This window comes from Symphalangus syndactylus, chromosome 19, assembly GCF_028878055.3.
Source record: "Symphalangus syndactylus isolate Jambi chromosome 19, NHGRI_mSymSyn1-v2.1_pri, whole genome shotgun sequence".
NCBI classification, from domain to species: Eukaryota; Metazoa; Chordata; class Mammalia; order Primates; family Hylobatidae; genus Symphalangus; species Symphalangus syndactylus.
The window spans coordinates 12553459-12574871 of NC_072434.2; the positions used below are offsets into that span (position 1 = coordinate 12553459).

The window sequence follows — 21413 nt, forward strand, 5'->3', positions numbered from 1 at the left end:
TCCAGAAGAAAGAGGAAGAATGGGAGGTGGGACACATTGGAATCACTTTGTTCTCAGGCAGGGGTGACCAGTTCTCCACATGGTCTCTATGGTACATGACAGAGGGGTGGGTCGGGGCAGTTTCTCTCCCTGTGAATATGAATATACCCACTCCTCAGGTGCAAGGGCAGGTGCTAGACTTTTGGCCTGGTTACAGCAAGCCCCTCAGAACACTGGCCTAGGGCAGACCTCCAATTCCTCTGAGTAGTTTGCCTGTGATCCAAGAGACTGAGATGGGATGGGGGAATGTCACAACAACACTCAGCTATGGCAACACTTGGCTTTAAACTTCCATCTAAGACACTGACTTCCAAAGGGAAGGACTGCAACCCACACCAACTAAACCTTAGGGCTAAACTAAACTTATGTCAAACTCGTTTGTACTTCCAGGTGTGAGGTGTCCGTGGCTTCCTGTGTATATTCAAATCTCCATGGCAACTCATCCCTCTTTTCCAGGCGGCATCCTTTCCCTGGAAATCAAAGGATTGGTAGGGGCAAACAAGCCGGGGATGGGGGGCTGCAGGAATGTGGGTCAAAAGCAAAGCTAGAAACATACATGGGGAAGGGAGGTAGATGACGTAGTCGGGCTGGAGGCTGTGGACTTGCCAGCCCCTCACTCATCCACGGAGGGGCTGCATGTGGGGCTGAGACGGGAGGTGGGGACAGGCTGAGCATCTGGAGGAGCAGATGGCCCGAGGAATGGCTGCTGGAGACTGTGACAAAGGCTTGGCAAGTGGGACCTGATGCTGCTTATTTTTAAGTGGTGGAGAAGCTAAAAACAGAAACTGGGTGGGTTTGAGCAGCTGGACACAGTTCTTCCATATAATCACTGAAGTTTTCCATTTTCTAATAAAAATGCTAAACAGAGGGTAAGAGAGGATGAAAAAGGCAATGGCAAGGGAGGGGTTGGTGGACACCAGAGAGAGCAAATGAGGGGTGAACACCCCACAGACTGTAAAGATGAGGCCAGAGACAAGAAGAGACACAATTATAACTCTCAAGAAAGAGAAGAATGGCCACAGTGACACACTGAAGGTCAGGAGGACTCAGATTCCAAAGTCACTCCAAGGCCCATGTCCCATCTCTGTGCCAACCTGTAGGACATGTTTCCCCTTCTCAAAATATTCAGTCATTTTCAGCTAGAAGTCTGTGTTTCACCAGTTTCCCCTCTCTCATGTTCCTACCGGCATAATAGGTTCCTCAAGGATAGGGCAGGACCGTTTCTCAACTACGCACCGTCCAAGAGCCACGCGTATCCTATGTGTGCTCAATAATTAGCTATCACCCATCTCGCTCTTTGCCCTAAATAAGTTATGGAATCTCTTGAGTTCCTTAATGTTCTATCCCACCCTATATCCAAGCTGAATGAATACATGAAGACCCTTTGAAAGCAATACCTCCTCCTTCCTTCAAGTGTACAGAGCTTCAAACAACTTCAGGTCAATGCAGTTACATTTTCCAAACTCTGTGTGCATGCTCCTGAGAGAGAATCAAATACCTGCAGCAATGAAGGCAAAGCCAGTTTTGTTTAACTGGACAAGTTACCTTCCTCATAGTTTAGATGTCCAGCTTAGCTTAAAAACTGCAGAGGCCAAAGTTTAGCATTTAAATCCATGCAGTACATGAAAGAATTTCAGAGTACTTTCAAATAACTAAGGAAACAACTGGCTCTGTCTAGTCAGAGAACTTAAGCCATGTTTGGGGTGCCTGGGGTCCTGCTAAAAGTTCCAGATGGAGCAATAGTACTGCCTCACCTCGAGTTCTTACTTTTCCACTGCCTTGGCTCAACCTCCAGTCTGCACATCTCTGCTTCAAGTTTTCCAGAAGCCTCAATTTCAACTGACATGTCATACTCTAGCCTTCCTCCCTCTACTTCATCAAGCAGATTATGTGTCTCTACTCTGCAAAATGCTTTGATATTTCTTCACTGCTTAGAGACTGAAATCCAAAATGGGAAGGCAATTTAAACTGGATCCCATTTTATTTCCTAATCTTAACTCTCACCACTTTTTATCAATGACATGGCTGTGTTCAGTGTTCCGCAAACATAACATGTGCTTCCATATTTCTGTGACTTAGCAAAAGCTGTTCTCTCTACTTTGAATTCATCTTCCTTATTCTTCAAGCCCCAGCTTAATGTCAGCTCAGGAGAGCAACAGCTTTGGACCAGCCCAACTTGGGTTTAGGTTCTATATTTCCACTTTCTATCTGTGTTGCCCAGGACATGCTGAGGCTCTTCATTTGCCTAATTCACAATTGGTATTTGATAAATGTAGATCATCCCAATCCTAGCAAAGTCAGTTACCCATTTTCTGTGTTTCTATAACCCATGGGCTAGACAATATCTATCTATGTTTTAGATAAATACTGTTTGTGATGCAAAAAATTCACTACATGAGCAGCTTTACTTATACTATAAAGTAGGTAAAAACTATTCATATTTTACAAATGAAGAACTATAAGAGCAGAGAGATTAAGTAACTTACCCGGATTGTATACTGGTAAGTGCAGTGCAAGAATTCACATATGTTTCTCTAATTGAACATCTTCATGCTCCTACTACATTACACAACTTCATATCTGTGTGGCAGTGTGGATTCCCTTCTCTCAACTGCAGCCTTCAAGATCTTTGCCTCTTGAGTGCCACACACAAAGTGAATTTTCAAGAAATGTTTGTTCAACAAATATGTCGTGCATGTATCCTACTAACAATGGCTGGCAGATACCAACTGTCGATTTCAAATGCCATATGTCTTCAAGAACATATGGCTTACAATGACACTGGAATTTTTAAAAGTAACTGGGATCCACAAGTGTAGTAGGAGATTTAGCAAATCTCCCCAGAAAGTGACATCTAACAGAGCAAAATAAAAATATAAAATATCTGCATAAAAATTAATAGGCCCTGGGGGAAAAGGGGGGGGTTGGAGAGATGTTGGCTGGTCAAAGGATTCAAAATTTCAATTAGGAGGAATAAGTTGAAGTAATCCATTGTACAACACAGTGACTATATAGTTAATAACAATATATCATATTCTTGAAAACCACTAAGAGAGTAGATTTTAAGTGTTGTCACCACAGAAAATAAGTGAGGTAGTGCATGTTAGTTTGCTTAATTAAGCCATTCCACAGGTATACACATTTCAAAATATGTTTTACACAATACATCTTTGTGAGTCATTTAAAAATTTTTAAAGGGGGGGCAGTTCCAAGATGGCCGAATAGGAACAGCTCCAGTCTACAGCTCCCAGCATGAGCGAAGCAGAAGACAGGTGATTTCTGCATTTCCAACTGAGCTTTGAAGAGAGTAGTGGTTCTCCCAGCATGGAGTTTGAGATCTGAGAACGGACAGACTGCCTCCTCAAGTGGGTCCCTGACCCCTCAGTAGCCTAACACCCCAGTAGGGGCAGACTGATACCTCACATGGCCGGGTACCCCTCTGAGACAAAACCTCCAGAGGAACGATCAGACAGCAACATTTGCTGTTCAGCAATATTTACTGTTCTGCAGCCTCTGCTGCTGATAACCAGGCAAACAGAGTCTGGGGTGGACCTCCAGCAAACTCCAACACAGAAGGAAAACTAACAAACAGAAAGGACATCCACACCAAAACCCCATCTGTACGTCACCATCATCAAAGACCAAAGGTAGATAAAACCACAAAGATGGGGAAAAAACAGAACAGAAAAACTGAAAATTCTAAAAATCAGAGCACCTCTCCTCCTCCAAAGTAACGCAGCTCCTCATCAGCGCTGGAACAAAGCTGGACGGAGAATGAATTTGATGAGTTGAGAGAAGAAGGCTTCAGATGGATCAAACTTCCCCAAGCTAAAGGAGGAAGTTTGAACCCATCGCAAAGAAGTTAAAAACCTTGAAAAAAGATTAGACGAATGGCTAACTAGAATAACCAATGCAGAGAAGTCCTTAAACGACATGATGGAGCTGAAAACCATGGCTCAACAAATTTACAAGAACCCAAACAAATTTACAAGAAAAAAACAAACAACCCCATCAAAAAGTGGGTGAAGGATATGAACAGACACTTCTCAAAAGAAGACATTTATGCAGCCAACAGACACATGAAAAAATGCTCATCATCACTGGCCATCAGAGAAATGCAAATCAAAACCACAATGAGCTATCATCTCACACCAGTTAGAATGGCCATTATTAAAAGTCAGGAAACAACAGGTGCTGGAGAGGATGTGGAGAAATAGGAACACTTTTACACTGTTGGTGGGACTGTAAACTAGTTCAACCATTGTGGAAGACAGTGTGGCGATACCTCAGGGATCTAGAACTAGAAATATCATTTGACCCAGCCATCCCATTACTAGGCATATACCCAAAGGAATATAAATCATGCTGCTGTAAAGACACACGCACATGTATGTTTATTGTGGCACTATTCACAACAGCAAGGATTTGGAACCAACCTAAATGTCCAACAAGGATAGACTGGATTAAGAAAATGTGGCACATATACACCATGGAATACTAGGCAGCCATAAAAATTGATGAGTTCATGTCCTTTGTAGGGACATAGATGAAGCTGGAAACCATCATTCTCAGCAAACTATCACAAGGACAAAAGACCAAACACCGCATGTTCTCACTCATAGATGGAAATTGAACAATGAGAACACCTGGACACAGGAAGGGGAACATCACACATGAGGGCCTGTTGTGAGGTGGGGGGAGGGGAGAGGGATAGTATTAGGAGATATACCTAATGCTAAATGACGAGTTAATGGGTACAGCACACGAACATGGCACATGTATACGTATGTAACAAACCTGCACATTGTGCACATGTACCCTAGAACATAAAATATAATAAATATTTATAAAAAAATTTTTAAAGGAAAGCAATAGGCCAAGCATCCAAATGAGAAAGAAAGAAGTAAAATGATTTCTGTTCACAGATTACATGTACAAAACCCTAAAAATTCTCCCAAAAATTTAAACAAACTCAGCAAAGTTGCAGGATACAAAAATCAATGTGCAAAAAAACAGTTGTGTATCTCTATGCACTAACAATGAGCAACCTGAAAAGGAAATTAAGAAAGCAATTCTATTTATAATGGCATCAAAAAGAATAAAATACTTCGGAATAAACTTAACTAGGGAGGCAAAAAATCTGTATAATGAAACTACAAAACAATGCTGAATGAAGACATAAATACAAAGATATCCCACGTTCATAGATGGGAGGATTTTTTTTTTTTTTTTTTTTTTTTTGAGGCAGGGTCTCACTCTGTCTCCAGGCTGGAGTGCAGTGGAACAATCATGACTCACCGCAGCTTCGACTTCCTAGGCTCAAGCAATCCTCCCACCTCAGCCTCCCAAGAAGCTGGGACCACTGGTGTGGCTAATTGCAATGGGCTAATTGTTTGCTTTTTTGTAGAGTCAAAGTCTGACTATGCTGCCCAGGCAGGTCTCAAACTCCTGGGCTCAAGTGATCCTCCCACCTCAGCCTCACAAAATGCTGAAATTATAGGCATGAGCCACTGCACCCAGAAGAATACCATTAAAATAACAATACTACCCAAAGTGATCCACAGATTCAATATAATCCCTATCAAAATCCCAATGACATTCTTTGGGAAAATAGAAAACCCCATCCTAAAATTCACCTGAGATCTCAAATGGTCCCAACTGGCCAAAACAACCTTGAAAAAGCAGAACAAAGTTGCAGGACACAAACTTCCTGATTTTAACACTTCAAGCTACAATAATCAAAACTGTGTGGTACTGACATAAAGATAAACATATAGACCAATGGAACAGAATAGAGGCACCAGAAATAAACCCTTATATGCAGTTAAATAGTTTTCAACAAGGCCAAATGATTCTCAACAAGGGCAGAAAGAGCATTTAATGAGGAAAGAACAGTCTTTCCAACAAATGGTTCTGGAAAAACTGGATATACACATGCAAAAGAACGAAACTGGACCCTTATACCATATACAAAAATTAACTCAAAAGGGTTCAACTATCTGAAAAGAAGAATTAAACCATAAAACTCTTAAAGGAAAACAGGGGGAGACCTTCATGACATTGGATTTAGCAATGATTTCTTGGCTATGACACAAAAAGCACAGTCAACAAAAGTAAAAAGAGATAAACTTGACCTTACTTACCAAATTAACTTTTATGCATCAAATGATACTATTAACAGAGTAAAAAGACAACCCAGGAATGGGAGAAAATATCTGCAATCACATATTGATAAGAGCTTAATATCCAGAATATATCAAGAACTCCTACAACTCAACAACCCAAAAAAAACCAGTTTTAAAAATGGACAAAGAATTTGAATAGACATTTATGCAAAGAAGACATACAAATGGCCAGTAAGCACATAAAAAATCATAAAGGAAATTCAAATCAAAACCATGAGCTATCACTTCACGCCTTCTAGGGTGGCTATATCAAAAACAAAATAACAACTGTTGATGAGGTAGTGAAGAAATCTGAAGTCCTATGTCTTGCTGGTGAGAATGTAAAATGGTACAGCCACAGTGGAAAACAGTATATAGGTTTCTCAAAAAATTAAATACAAAATTGCCATATGATCCAGCAATTTCATTTCTAGGTATATACAAAAAAGAATTGAAAGAGACTCAAACATATATTTGTACACCAATGTACACAGCAGTATTATTCACAATAGGGAAAAGGTGGAAGCAACCCAAATGCCTATCAATGGATGAGTGAGTAAATAGAGTAACATATACGTAAAATGGCATTTTAGCCTTAAAAAGGAAAGAAGTTTTGACATATGCCACAACATGAATGAACTTTGAAGACATTATGCTAAGTGAAATAAGCCAGATACATAGGGACAAACATTGTATGGTTGCACTTATATAAGATACCTAAAACAGTCAAATATATAGAGACAGAAAGTAGAATAGTGGCTACTAGGGACTGAGAGAGGAGAGGATGAGGGGTTTCAGATTAGGATGATGAAAAAGTTCTGGAGATTGAAGGTGGTGATGGTTGTAAAACAATATGAATGTATTTAATACCCCTGAATTGTATACCCAAATGTGGTTAAAATGGCAAATTATATGTTAAGTATACTTTTTCACAATGAAAATATTAATAGGCCTTTGCCAATAGACATATGGAAGAGTAAATATATGCAGTTTTCAAACACAGGTGGGCCATAATCAAACTCAACATGTATTAAACCAGGAAAGGAGCCTAAATACTTTCTAAGAAGTTATCATGAAGGCCAGCATCATCCTGATGCCAAAACATGGCAGAGATACAACAAAAAAAGAATACTTCAGGTCAATATCCTTGAACACTGATGCAATCCTCAATAAAATACTGGCAAACCAAATCCAGCAGCACATCAAAAAGCTTATGCACCACGATCAAGTTGGCTTCGTCCCTGGGATGCAAAGTTGGTTCAACATACACAAATCAATAAAGGTGATTCATCACATAAACAGAACTAAAGACAAAAAACCACATGATTATCGCAATAGATGCAGAAAAGGCCTTCAAGAAAATTCAACATCCGTCCTTGTTAAAAACTCTCAATAAACTAGGTACTGAAGAAACATACCTCAAAATATAAGAGTAATATATGACAAACCCATAGCCAACATCATACTAAATGGGCAAAAGCAGAAACCGTTCCCCTTGAAAACCAGCGCTAGACAAGGATGCTCTCTCTCACCATTCCTATTCAACATAGTATTGGAAGCTCTAGCCAGGGAAATCAGGCAAGAGAAATAAATAAAGTGCATTCAAATAGGAAGAGAGGAAGTCAAATTATCTTTGTTTGGAGATGACATGATCCTATCTTTAGAAAACCCCATCATCTCAGCCCAAAAGCTTCTTAAGCTGATAAGCAACTTCAGCCAAGTCTCAGGGTATAAAAAAGTGTGCAAAAATCCCTAGCATTACTATACACCAACAACAGGCAAGCAAAGGGCTAAATCATGAAGTCCCACTAACAATTGCTACAAAAAGAAAAAAATACCTAGGAATAAAGCTAACAAGGGAAGTGAAGGACCTCTTCAAGGAGAACTACAAACTACTGCTCAAATAAATCAGAGAGGACACAAATGGAAGAACATTCCACGCTCATGGATAGGAATAATCAATATTGTGAAAATGGCTATACTGCCTGAAGTAATTCATAGATTCAGTGTTATTACCATTAAACTATCATTGACATCATTTACAGAATTAGAAAAAACTATTTTAAAATTCATATGGAACCAAAAAAGAGCCCAAATAGCCAAGGCAAGTCCTAAGCAAAAAGAACAAGTCTGGAGGCATCAGGCTACCTGACTTCAAACTATAGTACAAGGCTACAGTAACCAAAACTATGTGTCTGGTACAAGAACAGACACATAGACTGATGGAACAGAATAGAGACTGCATACCTAGAACCATCTGATCTTCAACAAACCTGACAAAAACAAGCAATGGGGAAACGATTCCCCATTTAAAAAATGGTGCTGGGAGAACTGGCTAGCCATATGCAGAAAATTGAAACTGGACCCCTTCCTTATACCATATAAAAAATTAATTCGAGATGGATTAAAGACTTAAATATAAAATCTGAAACTATAAAAACCCTAGAAGAAAATCTAGGCAATACTATTCAGGACATAGGCACGGGCAAAGATTTCATGACAAAATCCCCAAAAGCAATTGCAACGAAAGCAAAAATTGACAAATGGTATCTAATTAAACTAAAGAGCTTCTGCACAGCAAAATAAACTATCAGAGTGAACAGACAACTTACCGAATGGGAGTAAATGTTTGCAATCTATCCATATGACAAAGGTCTACTATCCAGCATCTATAAGGAACTTAAATAAATTTACAAGAGAAAAACAAGCAACCCCATTAAAAAGGAGGGAAAGGACATGAAAGACACTTCTCAAAAGAAGACACACATGTAGCCAACATATTTTTAAAAAGCTCAACATCACTGATCATTAAAGAAATGCAAATCAAGACCACAATGAGATAGCATCTCATGCCAGTCAGAATGGCAATTATAAAACAATCAAAACAACAGATGCTGGCGAAGTAGCAGAGAAAAAAACAAAACAAAACACTTTTACACTGTTGGTGGGAGTGTAAGTTAGCTCAACCATTGTGGAAGACACTGTGGCAATTCCTTAAAGACCTAGAGGCAGAAATACCATTTGGCCCAGGAATCCCATTACTGGGTATATACCCAAAGGAATATAAATCATTCTATTATAAAGATACATGCACACGTATGTTCATTGCAGCACCATTCACAATAGCAAAGACATGGAGTCAATCTAAACGCCCATCAATGATAAACTGGACAAAGAAAAATGTGGTATATATACACCATGGAATACTATGTAGCCAAAAAAAGAAATGAGGTCACGTCCTTTGAAGGGACATGGATGGAGTTGAAAGCCATTATCCTCAGCAAACTAACGCAGGAACAGAAAACCAAGCACCACATGTTCTCACTTATAAGTGGGAACTGAATAATGAGAACACATGGACCCATGGTGGGGAACAACAAACAATGGGGCCTGTTGAGGGGCTAGGGGGAGGGAAAGCATCAGGAAGAACAGCCAATGGATGCCGGGCTTAATACCTAGGTGATGAGATGATCTGTGCAGCATACCACCATCACACACATCTACCTATATAATAAACCTGCACATCCTGCACATATACCCCTAAACTTAAAAGTTGAAAAAATAAAGAAAAAAGTTACCATAAAAGCTATGCTCACTGATAACACAGCAATAAAATAATGAATAACAACAATTTGTAAGAATTAACACACAATTACATTTTTTAAAATTTCACTCATTCAAACCAAAAATTTTTATTTAAGGAAAAATAAAATGAGTAAACTTTAGCAATTTTTATCAATTAAGAAAATAAGGCAAAATAAATAAGAAGATATATAGAGAATTTTAAATCTTTGGAGATTATATAACAATATATTTGCAGACATAGCTTTAAAAGGTAAATTATCTAGAAAATATAAATTACCTAAATAAAAGGAGTAGAAAGTTTGAAAAAGCATAACCACAGTGATACTGTCAGGCTTTGTGTCCCAACACAAATCTCATCTTGAATTGTAATCCCCATAATCACTATGGGTCAAGGAAGAGACCAAGTGGAGGTCATTGAGTCATGGGGGTAGTTTCCCCCATGCTGTTCTCATGATAGTGGGTTTTCATGAGCTCTGATGGTTTTATAAGGGGCTCTTCCCCCTTCGCTTGGCACTTCCTCTTTTAGCCTTGTGAAGAAGGTGCCTCGCATCCCCTTCACCTTCCGCCATGATTGTAAGTTTCCTGAGGCCTCCCTAGCCATGTTGAACTGTGAGTCAATTAAGTCTCTTTCCTTTATAAGTTACCCAGTCGTGGGAAGATCCTTACAGCAGTATGGAAACGGACTAACACACATAGAAAAACTGAATTAGTGGTTAAAGCCCTATGTTCAAAGAAAATTCACCTACATGACTTTTATTTAATTATTTTTAGAGATGGTGCCTTACTCTGTCACCCAGACTAGAGTTCAGTGGCACGATCATAGCTCACTGGAGCCTTGAACTCCTGGGTTTATGTGATCCTCCTGCTGCTTAGCTCCCTGAGTAGCTGGGAGTACAGGTACGTGCCGCCATATTGCCTGGCTAATTTTTTTTTTATTTTTGTAGAGATGGGGTCTCACTATGTTGCTTGGGCTTGTCTCAAACTCATAGTCTCAAACAGTCCTTCTGCATTGGATTCCCAAAGTGCTAGCATTAACAGGTTGAGCCACCATGCCTGGCCTACACAGGTGATTTTAATGAGCAAAGTCTACAAGATGGTCAAGGAAGAGATAAATCCCATTTCACAAAAACTGTTTTGAGAGTAGAAAACCATGGGAAACTTCCACTCATTTCATGACATTAGCACAGGCCTGATATCAAAGTCATAAAAAGCTTCCACTTTAATAGTGGAAGAAAGGCTAGCTTCTGGTTTTCTTATGTTAGCTTTTTTTTTTGAGACGAAGTCTTGCTCTGTTGCCCAGACTGGAGTGCAGTGGGGCGATCTCAGCTCACTGAAAGCTCTGCCTCCCAGGTTCACATCATTCTCCTGCCTCAGCCTCCCGAGTAGCTGGGACTACAGGTGCCTGCCACCATGCCTGGCTAATATTTTGTGTTTTTAGTAGAGACGGGGGTTTCACTGTGTTAGCCAGGATGGTCTCAATCTCCTGACCTCGTGATCTGCCTGCCTCAGCCTCCCAAAGTGCTGGGATTACAGGCATGAGCCACCACGCCCGGCCTCTTATGTTAGCTTTTTATGACTAATCAAATTTCTTTCCAAATTTAATGGTGTGTTAATTATCAGTAATTGTTATTGTTGTTCATTTTTATTACCTTAAAAAATACAAATTAAATAGCAGTAAGTCAAATACAAGAGTAATTTAAAAACACTCTCCATGGAGTAAGATTTATCTCAGGAATGGAAGGGTGATTCAATATTAGAAACATAGATAATCTTTTTGATGTGATGCTGGATTGGGTTTGCCAGTATTTTATTGAGGATTTTTGCATCAATGTTCATCAAGGATATTGGCCTAAAATTCTCTTTTTTGGTTGTGTCTCTGCCCAGCTTTGGTATCAGGATGATTCTGGCCTCATAAAATCAGTTAAGGAGTATTCCCTCTTTTTCTATTGATTGGAATAGTTTCAGAAGGAATGGTACCAGTTCCTCCTTGTACCTCTGGTAGAATTCAGCTGTGAATCCATCTGGTCCTGGACTCTTTTTGGTTGGTAAGCTATTGATTACTGCCACAATTTCAGAGTCTGTTATTGGTCTATTCAGAGATTCAACTTCTTCCTGGTTTAGTGTTGGGAGGGTGTATGTGTCGAGGAATTTATCCATTTCTTCTAGATTTTCTAGTTTATTTGCATAGAGGTGTTTGTAGTATTCTCTGATGGTAGTTTGTATTTCTGTGGGATCGGTGGTGATATCCCCTTTATCATTTTTTATTGCATCTATTTGATTCTTCTCTCTTTTCTTCTTTATTAGTCTTGCTAATGGTCTATCAATTTTGTTGATCTTTTCAAAAAACCAGCTCCTGGATTCATTAATTTTTTGGAGGGTTTTTGTGTCTCTATTTCCTTCAGTTCTGCTCTGATTTTAGTTATTTCTAGCCTTCTGCTAGTTTTTGAATGTGTTTGCTCTTGCTTTTCTAGTTCTTTTAATTGTGATGTTAGGGTGTCAATTTTGGATCCTTCCTGCTTTCTCTTGTGTGCATTTAGTGCTATAAATTTCTCTCTACACACTGCTTTGAATGTGTCCCAGAGATTCTGGTATGTCGTGTCTTTGTTCTCATTGGTTTCAAAGAACATCTTTATTTCCGCCTTCGTTTAATTATGTATCCAGTAGTCATTCAGAAGCAGGTTGTTCAGTTTCCATGTAGTTGAGCGGTTTTGAGTGAGTTTCTTAATCCTGAGGTCTAGTTTGATTGCACTGTCGTCTGAGAGACAGTTTGTTATAATTTCTGTTCTTTTACATTTGCTGAGGAGAGCTTTACTTCCAACTATGTGGTCAATTTTGGAATAGGTGTGGTGTGGTGCTGAAAAAAATGTATATTCTGTTGATTTGGGGTGGAGAGTTCTGTAGATGTCTATTAGGTCCACTTGGTGCAGAGCTGAGTTCAATTCCTGGGTATCCTTGTTAACTTTCTGTCTCATTGATCTGTCTAATGTTGACAGTGGGGTGTTAAAGTCTCCCATTATTATTGTGTGGGAGTCTAAGTCTCTTTGTAGGTCACTCAGGACTTGCTTTATGAGTCTGGGAGCTCCTGTATTGGGTGCATATATATTTAGGATAGTTAGCTCTTCTTGTTGAATTGATCCCTTTACCATTATGTAATGGCCTTCTTTGTCTCTTTTGATCTTTGTTGGTTTAAAGTCTGTTTTATCAGAGACTAGGATTGCAACCCCTGCCTGTTATAAAGTGGGCTTCAGCCCTGGGATGCAAGGCTGGTTCAACATACGCAAATCATTAAATGTAATCCAGCATATAAACAGAACCAAAGACAAAAATCAAATGATTATCTCAATAGATGCAGAAAAGGCCTTTGACAAAATCCAACAACTCTTCATGCTAAAAACTCTCAATAAATTAGGTATTGATGGGACGTATCTCAAAAGAATAAGAGCTACCTATGACAAACTCACAGCCAATATCATACTGAATGGGCAAAAACTGGAAGCATTCCCTTTGAAAACTGGCACAAGACAGGGATGCCCTCTCTCACCACTTCTATTCAACATAGTGTTGGAAGTTCTGGCCAGGGTAATTAGGCAGGAGAAGGAAATAAAGGGTATTCAATTAAGAAAAGAGGAAGTCAAATTGTCCCTGTTTGCAGATGACATGATTGTATATCTAGAAAACCCCACTGTCTCAGCCCAAAATCTCCTTAAGCTGATAGGCAACTTCAGCGAATTCTCAGGATACAAAATCAATGTGCAAAAATCACAAGCATTCTTATAAACCAACAACAGACAAACAGAGAGCCAAATCATGAGTGAACTCCCATTCACAATTGCTTCAAAGAGAATAAAATACCTAGGAATCCAACTTACAAGGGATGTGAAGGACCTCTTCAAGGAGAACTACAAACCACTGCTCAATGAAATAAAAGAGGATGCAAACAAATGGAAGAACATTTCATGCTCATGGGTTGGAAGAATCAATAACGTGAAAATGGCCATACTGCCCAAAGTAATTTATAGATTCAATGCCATCCCCATCAAGCTACCAAAGACTTTCTTCACAGAACTGGAAAAAACTACTTTAAAGTTCAGATGGAACCAAAAAAGAGCCCGCATCACCAAGTCAATCCTAAGCCAAAAGAACAAAGCTGGAGGCATCACGCTACCTGACTTCAAACTATACTACAAGGCTACAGTAACTAAAACAGCATGGTACTGGTACCAAAACAGAGACATAGATCAATGGAACAGAACAGAGCCCTCAGAAATAACGCCACATATCTACAACTATCTGATCTTTGACAAACCTGACAAAAAGAAGCAATGGGGAAAGGATTCCCTATTTAATAAATGGTGCTGGGAAAACTGGCTAGCCATATGTAGAAAGCTGAAACTGGATCCCTTCCTTACACCTTATACAAGAATTAATTCAAGATGGATTAAAGACTTGCATGTTACACCTAAGACCATAAAAACTCTAGAAGAAAACCTAGGCATTACCATTCAGGACATAGGCATGGGCAAGGACTTCATGTCTAAAACACCAAAAGCAATGGCAACAAAAGCCAAAATTGACGAATGGGCTCTAATTAAACTAAAGAGCTTCTGCACAGCAAAAGAAACTACCATCAGAGTGAACAGGCAACCTACAGAATGGGAGAAAATTTTTGCAACCTACTCATCTGACAAAGGGCTAATATCCAGAATCTACAATGAACTCAAACAAATTTACAAGAAAAAAACAAACAACCCCATCAAAAAGTGGGCAAAGGACATGAACAGACACTTCTCAAAAGAAGACATTTATGCAGCCAAAAAACACATGAAAAAATGCTCATCATTACTGGCCATCGAAATGCAAATCAAAACCACAATGAGATACCATCTCACACCAGTTAGAATGGCGATCATTAAAAAGTCAGGAAACAACAGGTGCTGGAGAGGATGTGGAGAAATAGGAACACTTTTACACTGTTGGTGGGACTGTAAACTAGTTCAGCCATTGTGGAAGACAGTGTGGCGATTCCTCAGGGATCTAGAACTAGAAATAACCATTTGACCCAGCCATCCCATTACTGGGTATATACCCAAAGGACTATAAATCATGCTGCTATAAAGACACATGCACACGTATGTTTATTGCGGCACTATTCACAATAGCAAAGACTTGGAACCGACCCAAATGTCCAACAATGATAGACTGGATTAAGAAAATGTGACACATATACACCATGGAATACTATGCAGCCATAAAAAATGATGATTTCATGTCCTTTGTAGGGACATGGATGAAACTGGAAACCATCATTCTCAGTAAACTATCACAAGGTCAAAAAACCAAACACCGCATGTTCTCACTCATAGGTGGGAATTGAACAATGAGAACACATGGACACAGTAAGGGGAACATCACACTCCGGAGACTGTTGTGGGGTGGGGGGAGGGGGGAGAGATAGCATTAGGAGATACACCTAATGCTAAATGACAAGTTAATGGATGCAGCACACCAACATGGCACATGGATACATATGTAACAAACCTGCACATTGTGCACATGTACCCTAAAACTTAAAGTACAATAATAAAAAAAACATAGATAATCTATGTAATTCACGGAGAATAATCTTATGATCACTCAATAAATGACGATAACACATTGGGTAAAATTGTACATTCATTCACAATAAAAACCCTAGAGGACTAGAAAAAGAGAAAGCATCTTTAAGTTGAAAAAGATGATATACCAACATCCCAGAGCAAGCATTCCCATAAACTTCAAGATAAAGACATTTTATCCTCTATTATCCAAAGCTGTACAAAATATCCTAGTCAGTACAATGAGATAATTAGATGCAGTAAGAGTTACAATTGTTGGCAAAGACAAAACTGTCATTATTTGTGGGTGATGTGACCATCGATATAGAAAATTCAAAAGAAACAACTGGCAAATTACCAGAGCTAACAAACGATTTAGACAATGTGAATGCAAAAGGTTAACTCAGTACAAAAATCAGTACTTTTCCTATACCACAGCAATGATACAAAAAGAAGTATGCAAGACTTCTAAAAAGAAATGATGAAACTTTATGTAAGACCATAAGGGAAGATTTGAATAAAGTTTGCTATGGTTTGAAACTTAATCCTCATTGTGGTGGTATTAAGAGATGGGGCCTTTAGGGGAGTGGTTAATTCATGAGAGCTCCACCCCATAAATGGATTTGGGCTCTTTTAAAAGGGCTTGTCGGAGTGGATTCACTCTCTCTACCCCTTCATCCTTCTTCCTTCTGCCATGTGAGGACACAACATTTGTCCCCTCTGGAGGATGCAGCAACAAGATGCCATCTTGGAGGGAGAGACTGGGCCCTCACCAGACACTTAAATGGCCAGTGTCTTGATCTTTGACTCCCAGCCTCCAGGACTCTAGGAAATAAATTTCTGTTCTTCATAAATATCCTGTCTCAGGCATTTCATTACAGCTGCGCAAATGGACTAAGACAATGTCAACTCTACTCAAATCATACTATAATTCAATGCACATCTAACAAATTCCGATAAAAATACCAAACAGAGTTTTGGGGAACTTCACCAGTTCTAAGATTCAGATGGAAGAGTCAACAGGCAAAACTAGCCAATGCAATTCTGAAAAAAATGCCAAAAAAGGTAGGGGCTTTCCCTAGCAGAAATCAGGACACAATATAAAACTCTAGTATTTAAAACTGAAATAATCAACTAGATCAATGCAATAGAATAGACAGCCAAAAATTGAATCCAAGTCTATTTTGATACTTACTATATATTAAAGGTGATCTTTTAAATAACTGCGGAAAGCATAGAGTATTCAATAATACAATTTTAAAATGTAAAAATGATTCATAACTGCAGGCCATACAAAAATAATCAGTTGACCAAACCTGGCTCATGGGCCTTAGTTTGCCAACTCCTCTATCCTATTTTGTTCTTGGTAACTGCCCTAAAGAACCACGTACACACATGTACAAGGAAGCTCGAAATGGAGTCTTCACTGCAGACGCATTATTTGCAAGAGAAAAAAATAGAAACAACCTGAATTTTCAACAGGAGAATGGCTAAATTATATATCCATACCATCCATATCATTCCTGATTACACAGATCTGCATACACTATCATAGAAACATCTTCACAACATATCAGTGAGTAAGAAAAGAAATGCAAATTTTAGAATATTTCTTAAACAACACAAAGCAGCAAAGGTATGGGAGACTATGTTCGAACTGATAATAATGGTTACCCCTTGGGGAGGAAAATGAGCAGGGTGTGGTTGTTGGGGGGTGGGTATCCCAGAGGACTTTCAGCCTCATCTCTCTCTATATATATTTTTTAAAGCATATGGTCGTGAATGACTTCATTAAGTTAAAAAGAAGTAACGGGGGAAAAAAAAAAAAAGAAAACCTAGGAATCTTTCCACTAAATGACCTTAGACACTGGCCATCTCCCTTGAGCATAAAGAGTCAAGGCACATGGGTGGGAAGATGAAAGTCTGTCGACCATCACACCCAAGTGATAGCTGCTCATGGTACTGGGGGCCTCCCTCTCCAGGCTACACTTAGGTCCCTTGGGACTACTGAATAAGCCCAGGATGTGACAGCTGTGGCCTCAGCTATATTCTGTTAAACCACAAAAACAACAGCTTAAAGCAAGGCCTCCTTTTTAAGTAACCTTAATATTTTAAAATCTAAGAATGATTCACCAAGTGATAGGACACAAAACTCCTCTAGCAATATCCAACTAAACAACATAAACATCTCTGATGCCTTCACAAGCCTCATTAAAATGCAAGTAAACATTTGAAAAGGGTATACGTCCACAGATAAAAAATGAAGAGCAGGGTGAGCAAAGTCAACCCATTTTAATAAGATAGAGCAGATTAAAGAATTACCAGATTTGAGATACCCGAATACTAGATGCCAAAGAGATGAAAGCCATTTATACACCAAACACCCATAAGGCCCAGGCATAGAGGCACTGGTACAACAGATGGCAAGAGTAACCCATGAAGAAGAAAAAAAAAAAAAACAGGAAGATTAGTTAAAAATCTGGGTAATAAACATATACAGCCCGAGGTTTCCCTCTTCCTCCTTCACCCCCAGGATAAAAGTTCTTTCACAGATAAATTGCATCAAAGAGAATTTAAAGGCAGGGACAACGGGCACAGTAAAATTTTAGATATATACCGAAGCTGTTTGCAGTAATGCTTCCAGAGCAAAAAACAGAATACATACAATAATGAAAATGGCATTTCTCAACAGAAAAGCTAAAAGCTAGAAGACAGATAATATCTTCAAAATTCTTAGGACAAATTACTTTTCAACCTGAAATCCAGTGCCTAATCAATCAAGTGTGAGAGTAAAAATAAGACATTTTTGAAAATACAAGGTCTCAAAACACTATTTCCTATGGCCTTTTTCTTAAAAAAGCTACTAAAGGATGCGCTCCACCAAATCAAGGGAGAAAAAGAAAAAACAAGAAGACCCAGCACAAAGAAACAGGGATTTGTTAAAGGAGAGAGGAGAAGGGAAGCATCAGTACAACAGCTAAACAGAGCATCTAAAGAGCAGTGAGTCAGGTAGGAAAAGAGGATGGAAGGGCTTCAAGAGAGATTCTCCAGGAAAGGAAGAGAATAGACAGATGAGCAGATACCTCTGACCATGTGGAAAATTCTATCTGAGAGATTTTCCAGTTCTATTGGAAAATCTGGGAAGAAGGAGTGACAGTAAACTAATGAAAGAAAAAAACGGCAAGGCAATTCTTCATTTAAGTGGAGGAAATAGTTGTGTAAGAAAGGAAATGTACTTATATTAAACAGTTTGGCAGTGAGCCACACTTACCATGGTGTGCTGAGTGCTGAATTAACAAAAAAAAAAAATGGAGTTATTATATTAGGAGGAAAAATAGGGAGTAGGTCTCAGATGCTAACATTTCATGAAGAAAGCAGTTAATAGTTACAATTCATAAATGAAGAAATAGCCTGGGCACGGTGGCTCATGCCTGTAATACCAGCACTTTGGGAGGCCAAGGCAGGTGGACCTGACCTGAGGTCAGGAGTTTGAGACCAGCCTGGACAACATGGTGAAATTCCACCTCTACTAAAAATAAAAAAATTAGCCAGGTGTGGTGGCACATACCTGTAGTCCCAGCTACTCAGGAGGCTGAGGCAGGAGAATCGCTTGAACCCGGGAGGTGGAGGTTGTAGTGAGCCAAGATCAAGCCACTGCACTCCAGCCTGGGCAACAAGAGCAAAATTCTGCCTCAAAAAAGAAAAAAAAAAAAAAAGAAACATAAATGAAGAAATTAATAAAATTAGTGTACACTTTGGAAAGAAGTAAAAATCAAACAACTAAGAGAACTGAACGTTGCTGTTGCTGTTGCTGGGGAAAGGGACCCAAGAATGGGATGAATGGAGGCTGCTTGTTTGCTTATTTACTTATTGCATTCATACTTGATGTGTGAGCCATGGACGTATCTTACTTAAACTTTCAGGTTTCAGTTTTTCTCCTGGTAAAATGGGAATAATGATAATACATGCCTATAAGGCTACTGTTAACATCACGTGAGATAACGTGGTAAAATTCCTTCTGTGAACATTCCCTTTTTAGTTGGACCAATTTTTCAGAGTAGTTATTTAATAAACCGGTTGAGAGGAGACACAATCGAAACCCATGTTGTCCAAGTACTGAGGGCTGGAATATTAATCAATCCAATGCCCAGTATGCATAAACAGCAAAGAGACATGAAGTGAATGGGGTGATCTAAGTAGGAGGGGTTTATCAAAAAGAAGATTCTTCTAGTCTGAAATCCAGGAAGCTTAGATCATGTATAACTGGGTTTGACTCCCTCCCTCATTTAACTAACTCTGTTCTTAGATAAATTATTTACCTTCCCCAGTCTCCAGTTTCCCTATCTGTAACATCTGTAACACTGGAGGTAGTAACACCTACCCCGGAGGTTTGCTACAGTGATTACAGCAAATAACAAATGTGAAAGATTCTTGTACAGTATCTGGTACCATTTCCTCTTTGGCAAAGGGTGGCAACTACAACAGCCCCAGTTTGTTCTGGAGAATGACAACTCTAACTTTCAATTTCTTTTTGTTGTTGTTGTTGTTGTTGTTTTTGTGGTTGAGTCTTGCTCAGGGTGGAGCATACTAGCTATTTGCCAAGTACAACCATAGCGTGCTATAGCACAGAACTCCTGGCCTCAAGCGATCTTCCGCCTCAGTCTCCTGAGTAGCTGGGACAACAGGCACATGCTATCACAACAGGCTGATTTTTATTTGTTTTTGTAGCAAGTAGGTCTGTGTTTCCCAGGCTGGTGTCGAACTCCTGGCTTCAAAGGGTTCTCCCACCTTGGCGCCTCAAAGTGTTGGGATTATAGGTATGAGCCACTACATCTAACTTTCAACTTTTAACATAAATCAGGCATCCAGGATCAGCTAATCAAAGCCTCCCTAGGGTGAACCCGTCCTGCTCACCTCTCTCAATAATTTTTAGTTAGACAACAGTATGCATTTACTGTAGCAAAAGTTGAAAATATAAATAAGCAAAAACAAGAAACTATGTATCACAAATAATACCACCAGTAATAGTTAACCACCCACAATTATTTTAGTGTATAACCTTTCACATACTTTTCTGTTTATGTGTATTTTTAAATAAAAATAAGGTTTTATTAAATCTATCATTCTTTGGTGATCATTTTAAACTAATATGTCAAGAACATATTCCCTCTCAATAAAACTATTTTAGGCTGGGCGCAGTGACTCAGGCCTGTAATCCCAGCACTTTGGGAGGCCGAGGTGGGCAGATCACGAGGTCAGGAGATCAAGACCATCCTGGCTAACATGGTGAAACCCCATCTCTACTAAAAATACAAAAAAAAAAAAAAAAAAAAAAAAAAATAGGCCGGGCGCGGTGGCTCACGCTTGTAATCCCAGCACTTTGGGAGGCCGAGGCGGGCGGATCACGAGGTTAGGAGATCGAGACCATGGTGAAACCCCGTCTCTACTAAAAATACAAAAAATTAGCCAGGCGTGGTGGCGGGCTCCTGTAGTCCCAGCTACTCGGAGAGGCTGAGGCAGGAGAATGGCGTGAACCCGGGAGGCGGAGCTTGCAGTGAGCCGAGAGCGCACCACTGCAGTCCGGCATGGGTGAAAGAGCGAGACTCCGTCTCAAAAAAAAAAAAAAAAAAAAAAATAGCCGGGCATGGTGGCATGCACCTGTAGTCCTAGCTACTTGGGAGGCTGAGGCAGAAGCATCACTTGAACCTGGGAGGTGGAGGTTGCAGTGAGCCTAGATTGCACCACTGCACTCCAGGCTAGTGAGACTCTGTCTCAAAACAAAACAAAACAAAACAAAACAAAAAAACTGTCTTAACATCACTGTTAATAGCTGCAGTCAGTTTGACGGATGAACTTCACCTTTTATATTATACCCTTGCTTCCCACCCTTCCGTGGACAGTCAGTGTCTGTTCCAGCAATTACTCCAGCCTATTAGGTAAACTACAAGTTTGACACCAGAAGAAAAAGCAAGATCCGACTTAAATTGTGTTTCAATACATGTCAGTAATCACAAGTATATTGATACCAACC

General features: G+C 39.5%; 1 protein-coding gene across 11 annotated transcripts in view; it reads right to left on the reverse strand.

The window, feature by feature from the left end:
* HHAT (hedgehog acyltransferase) overlaps positions 1 to 21413 on the reverse strand; it is a 357788-nt gene that overhangs the window by 63327 nt on the left and 273048 nt on the right. The gene's annotated exons all lie outside the window — the stretch shown is intronic.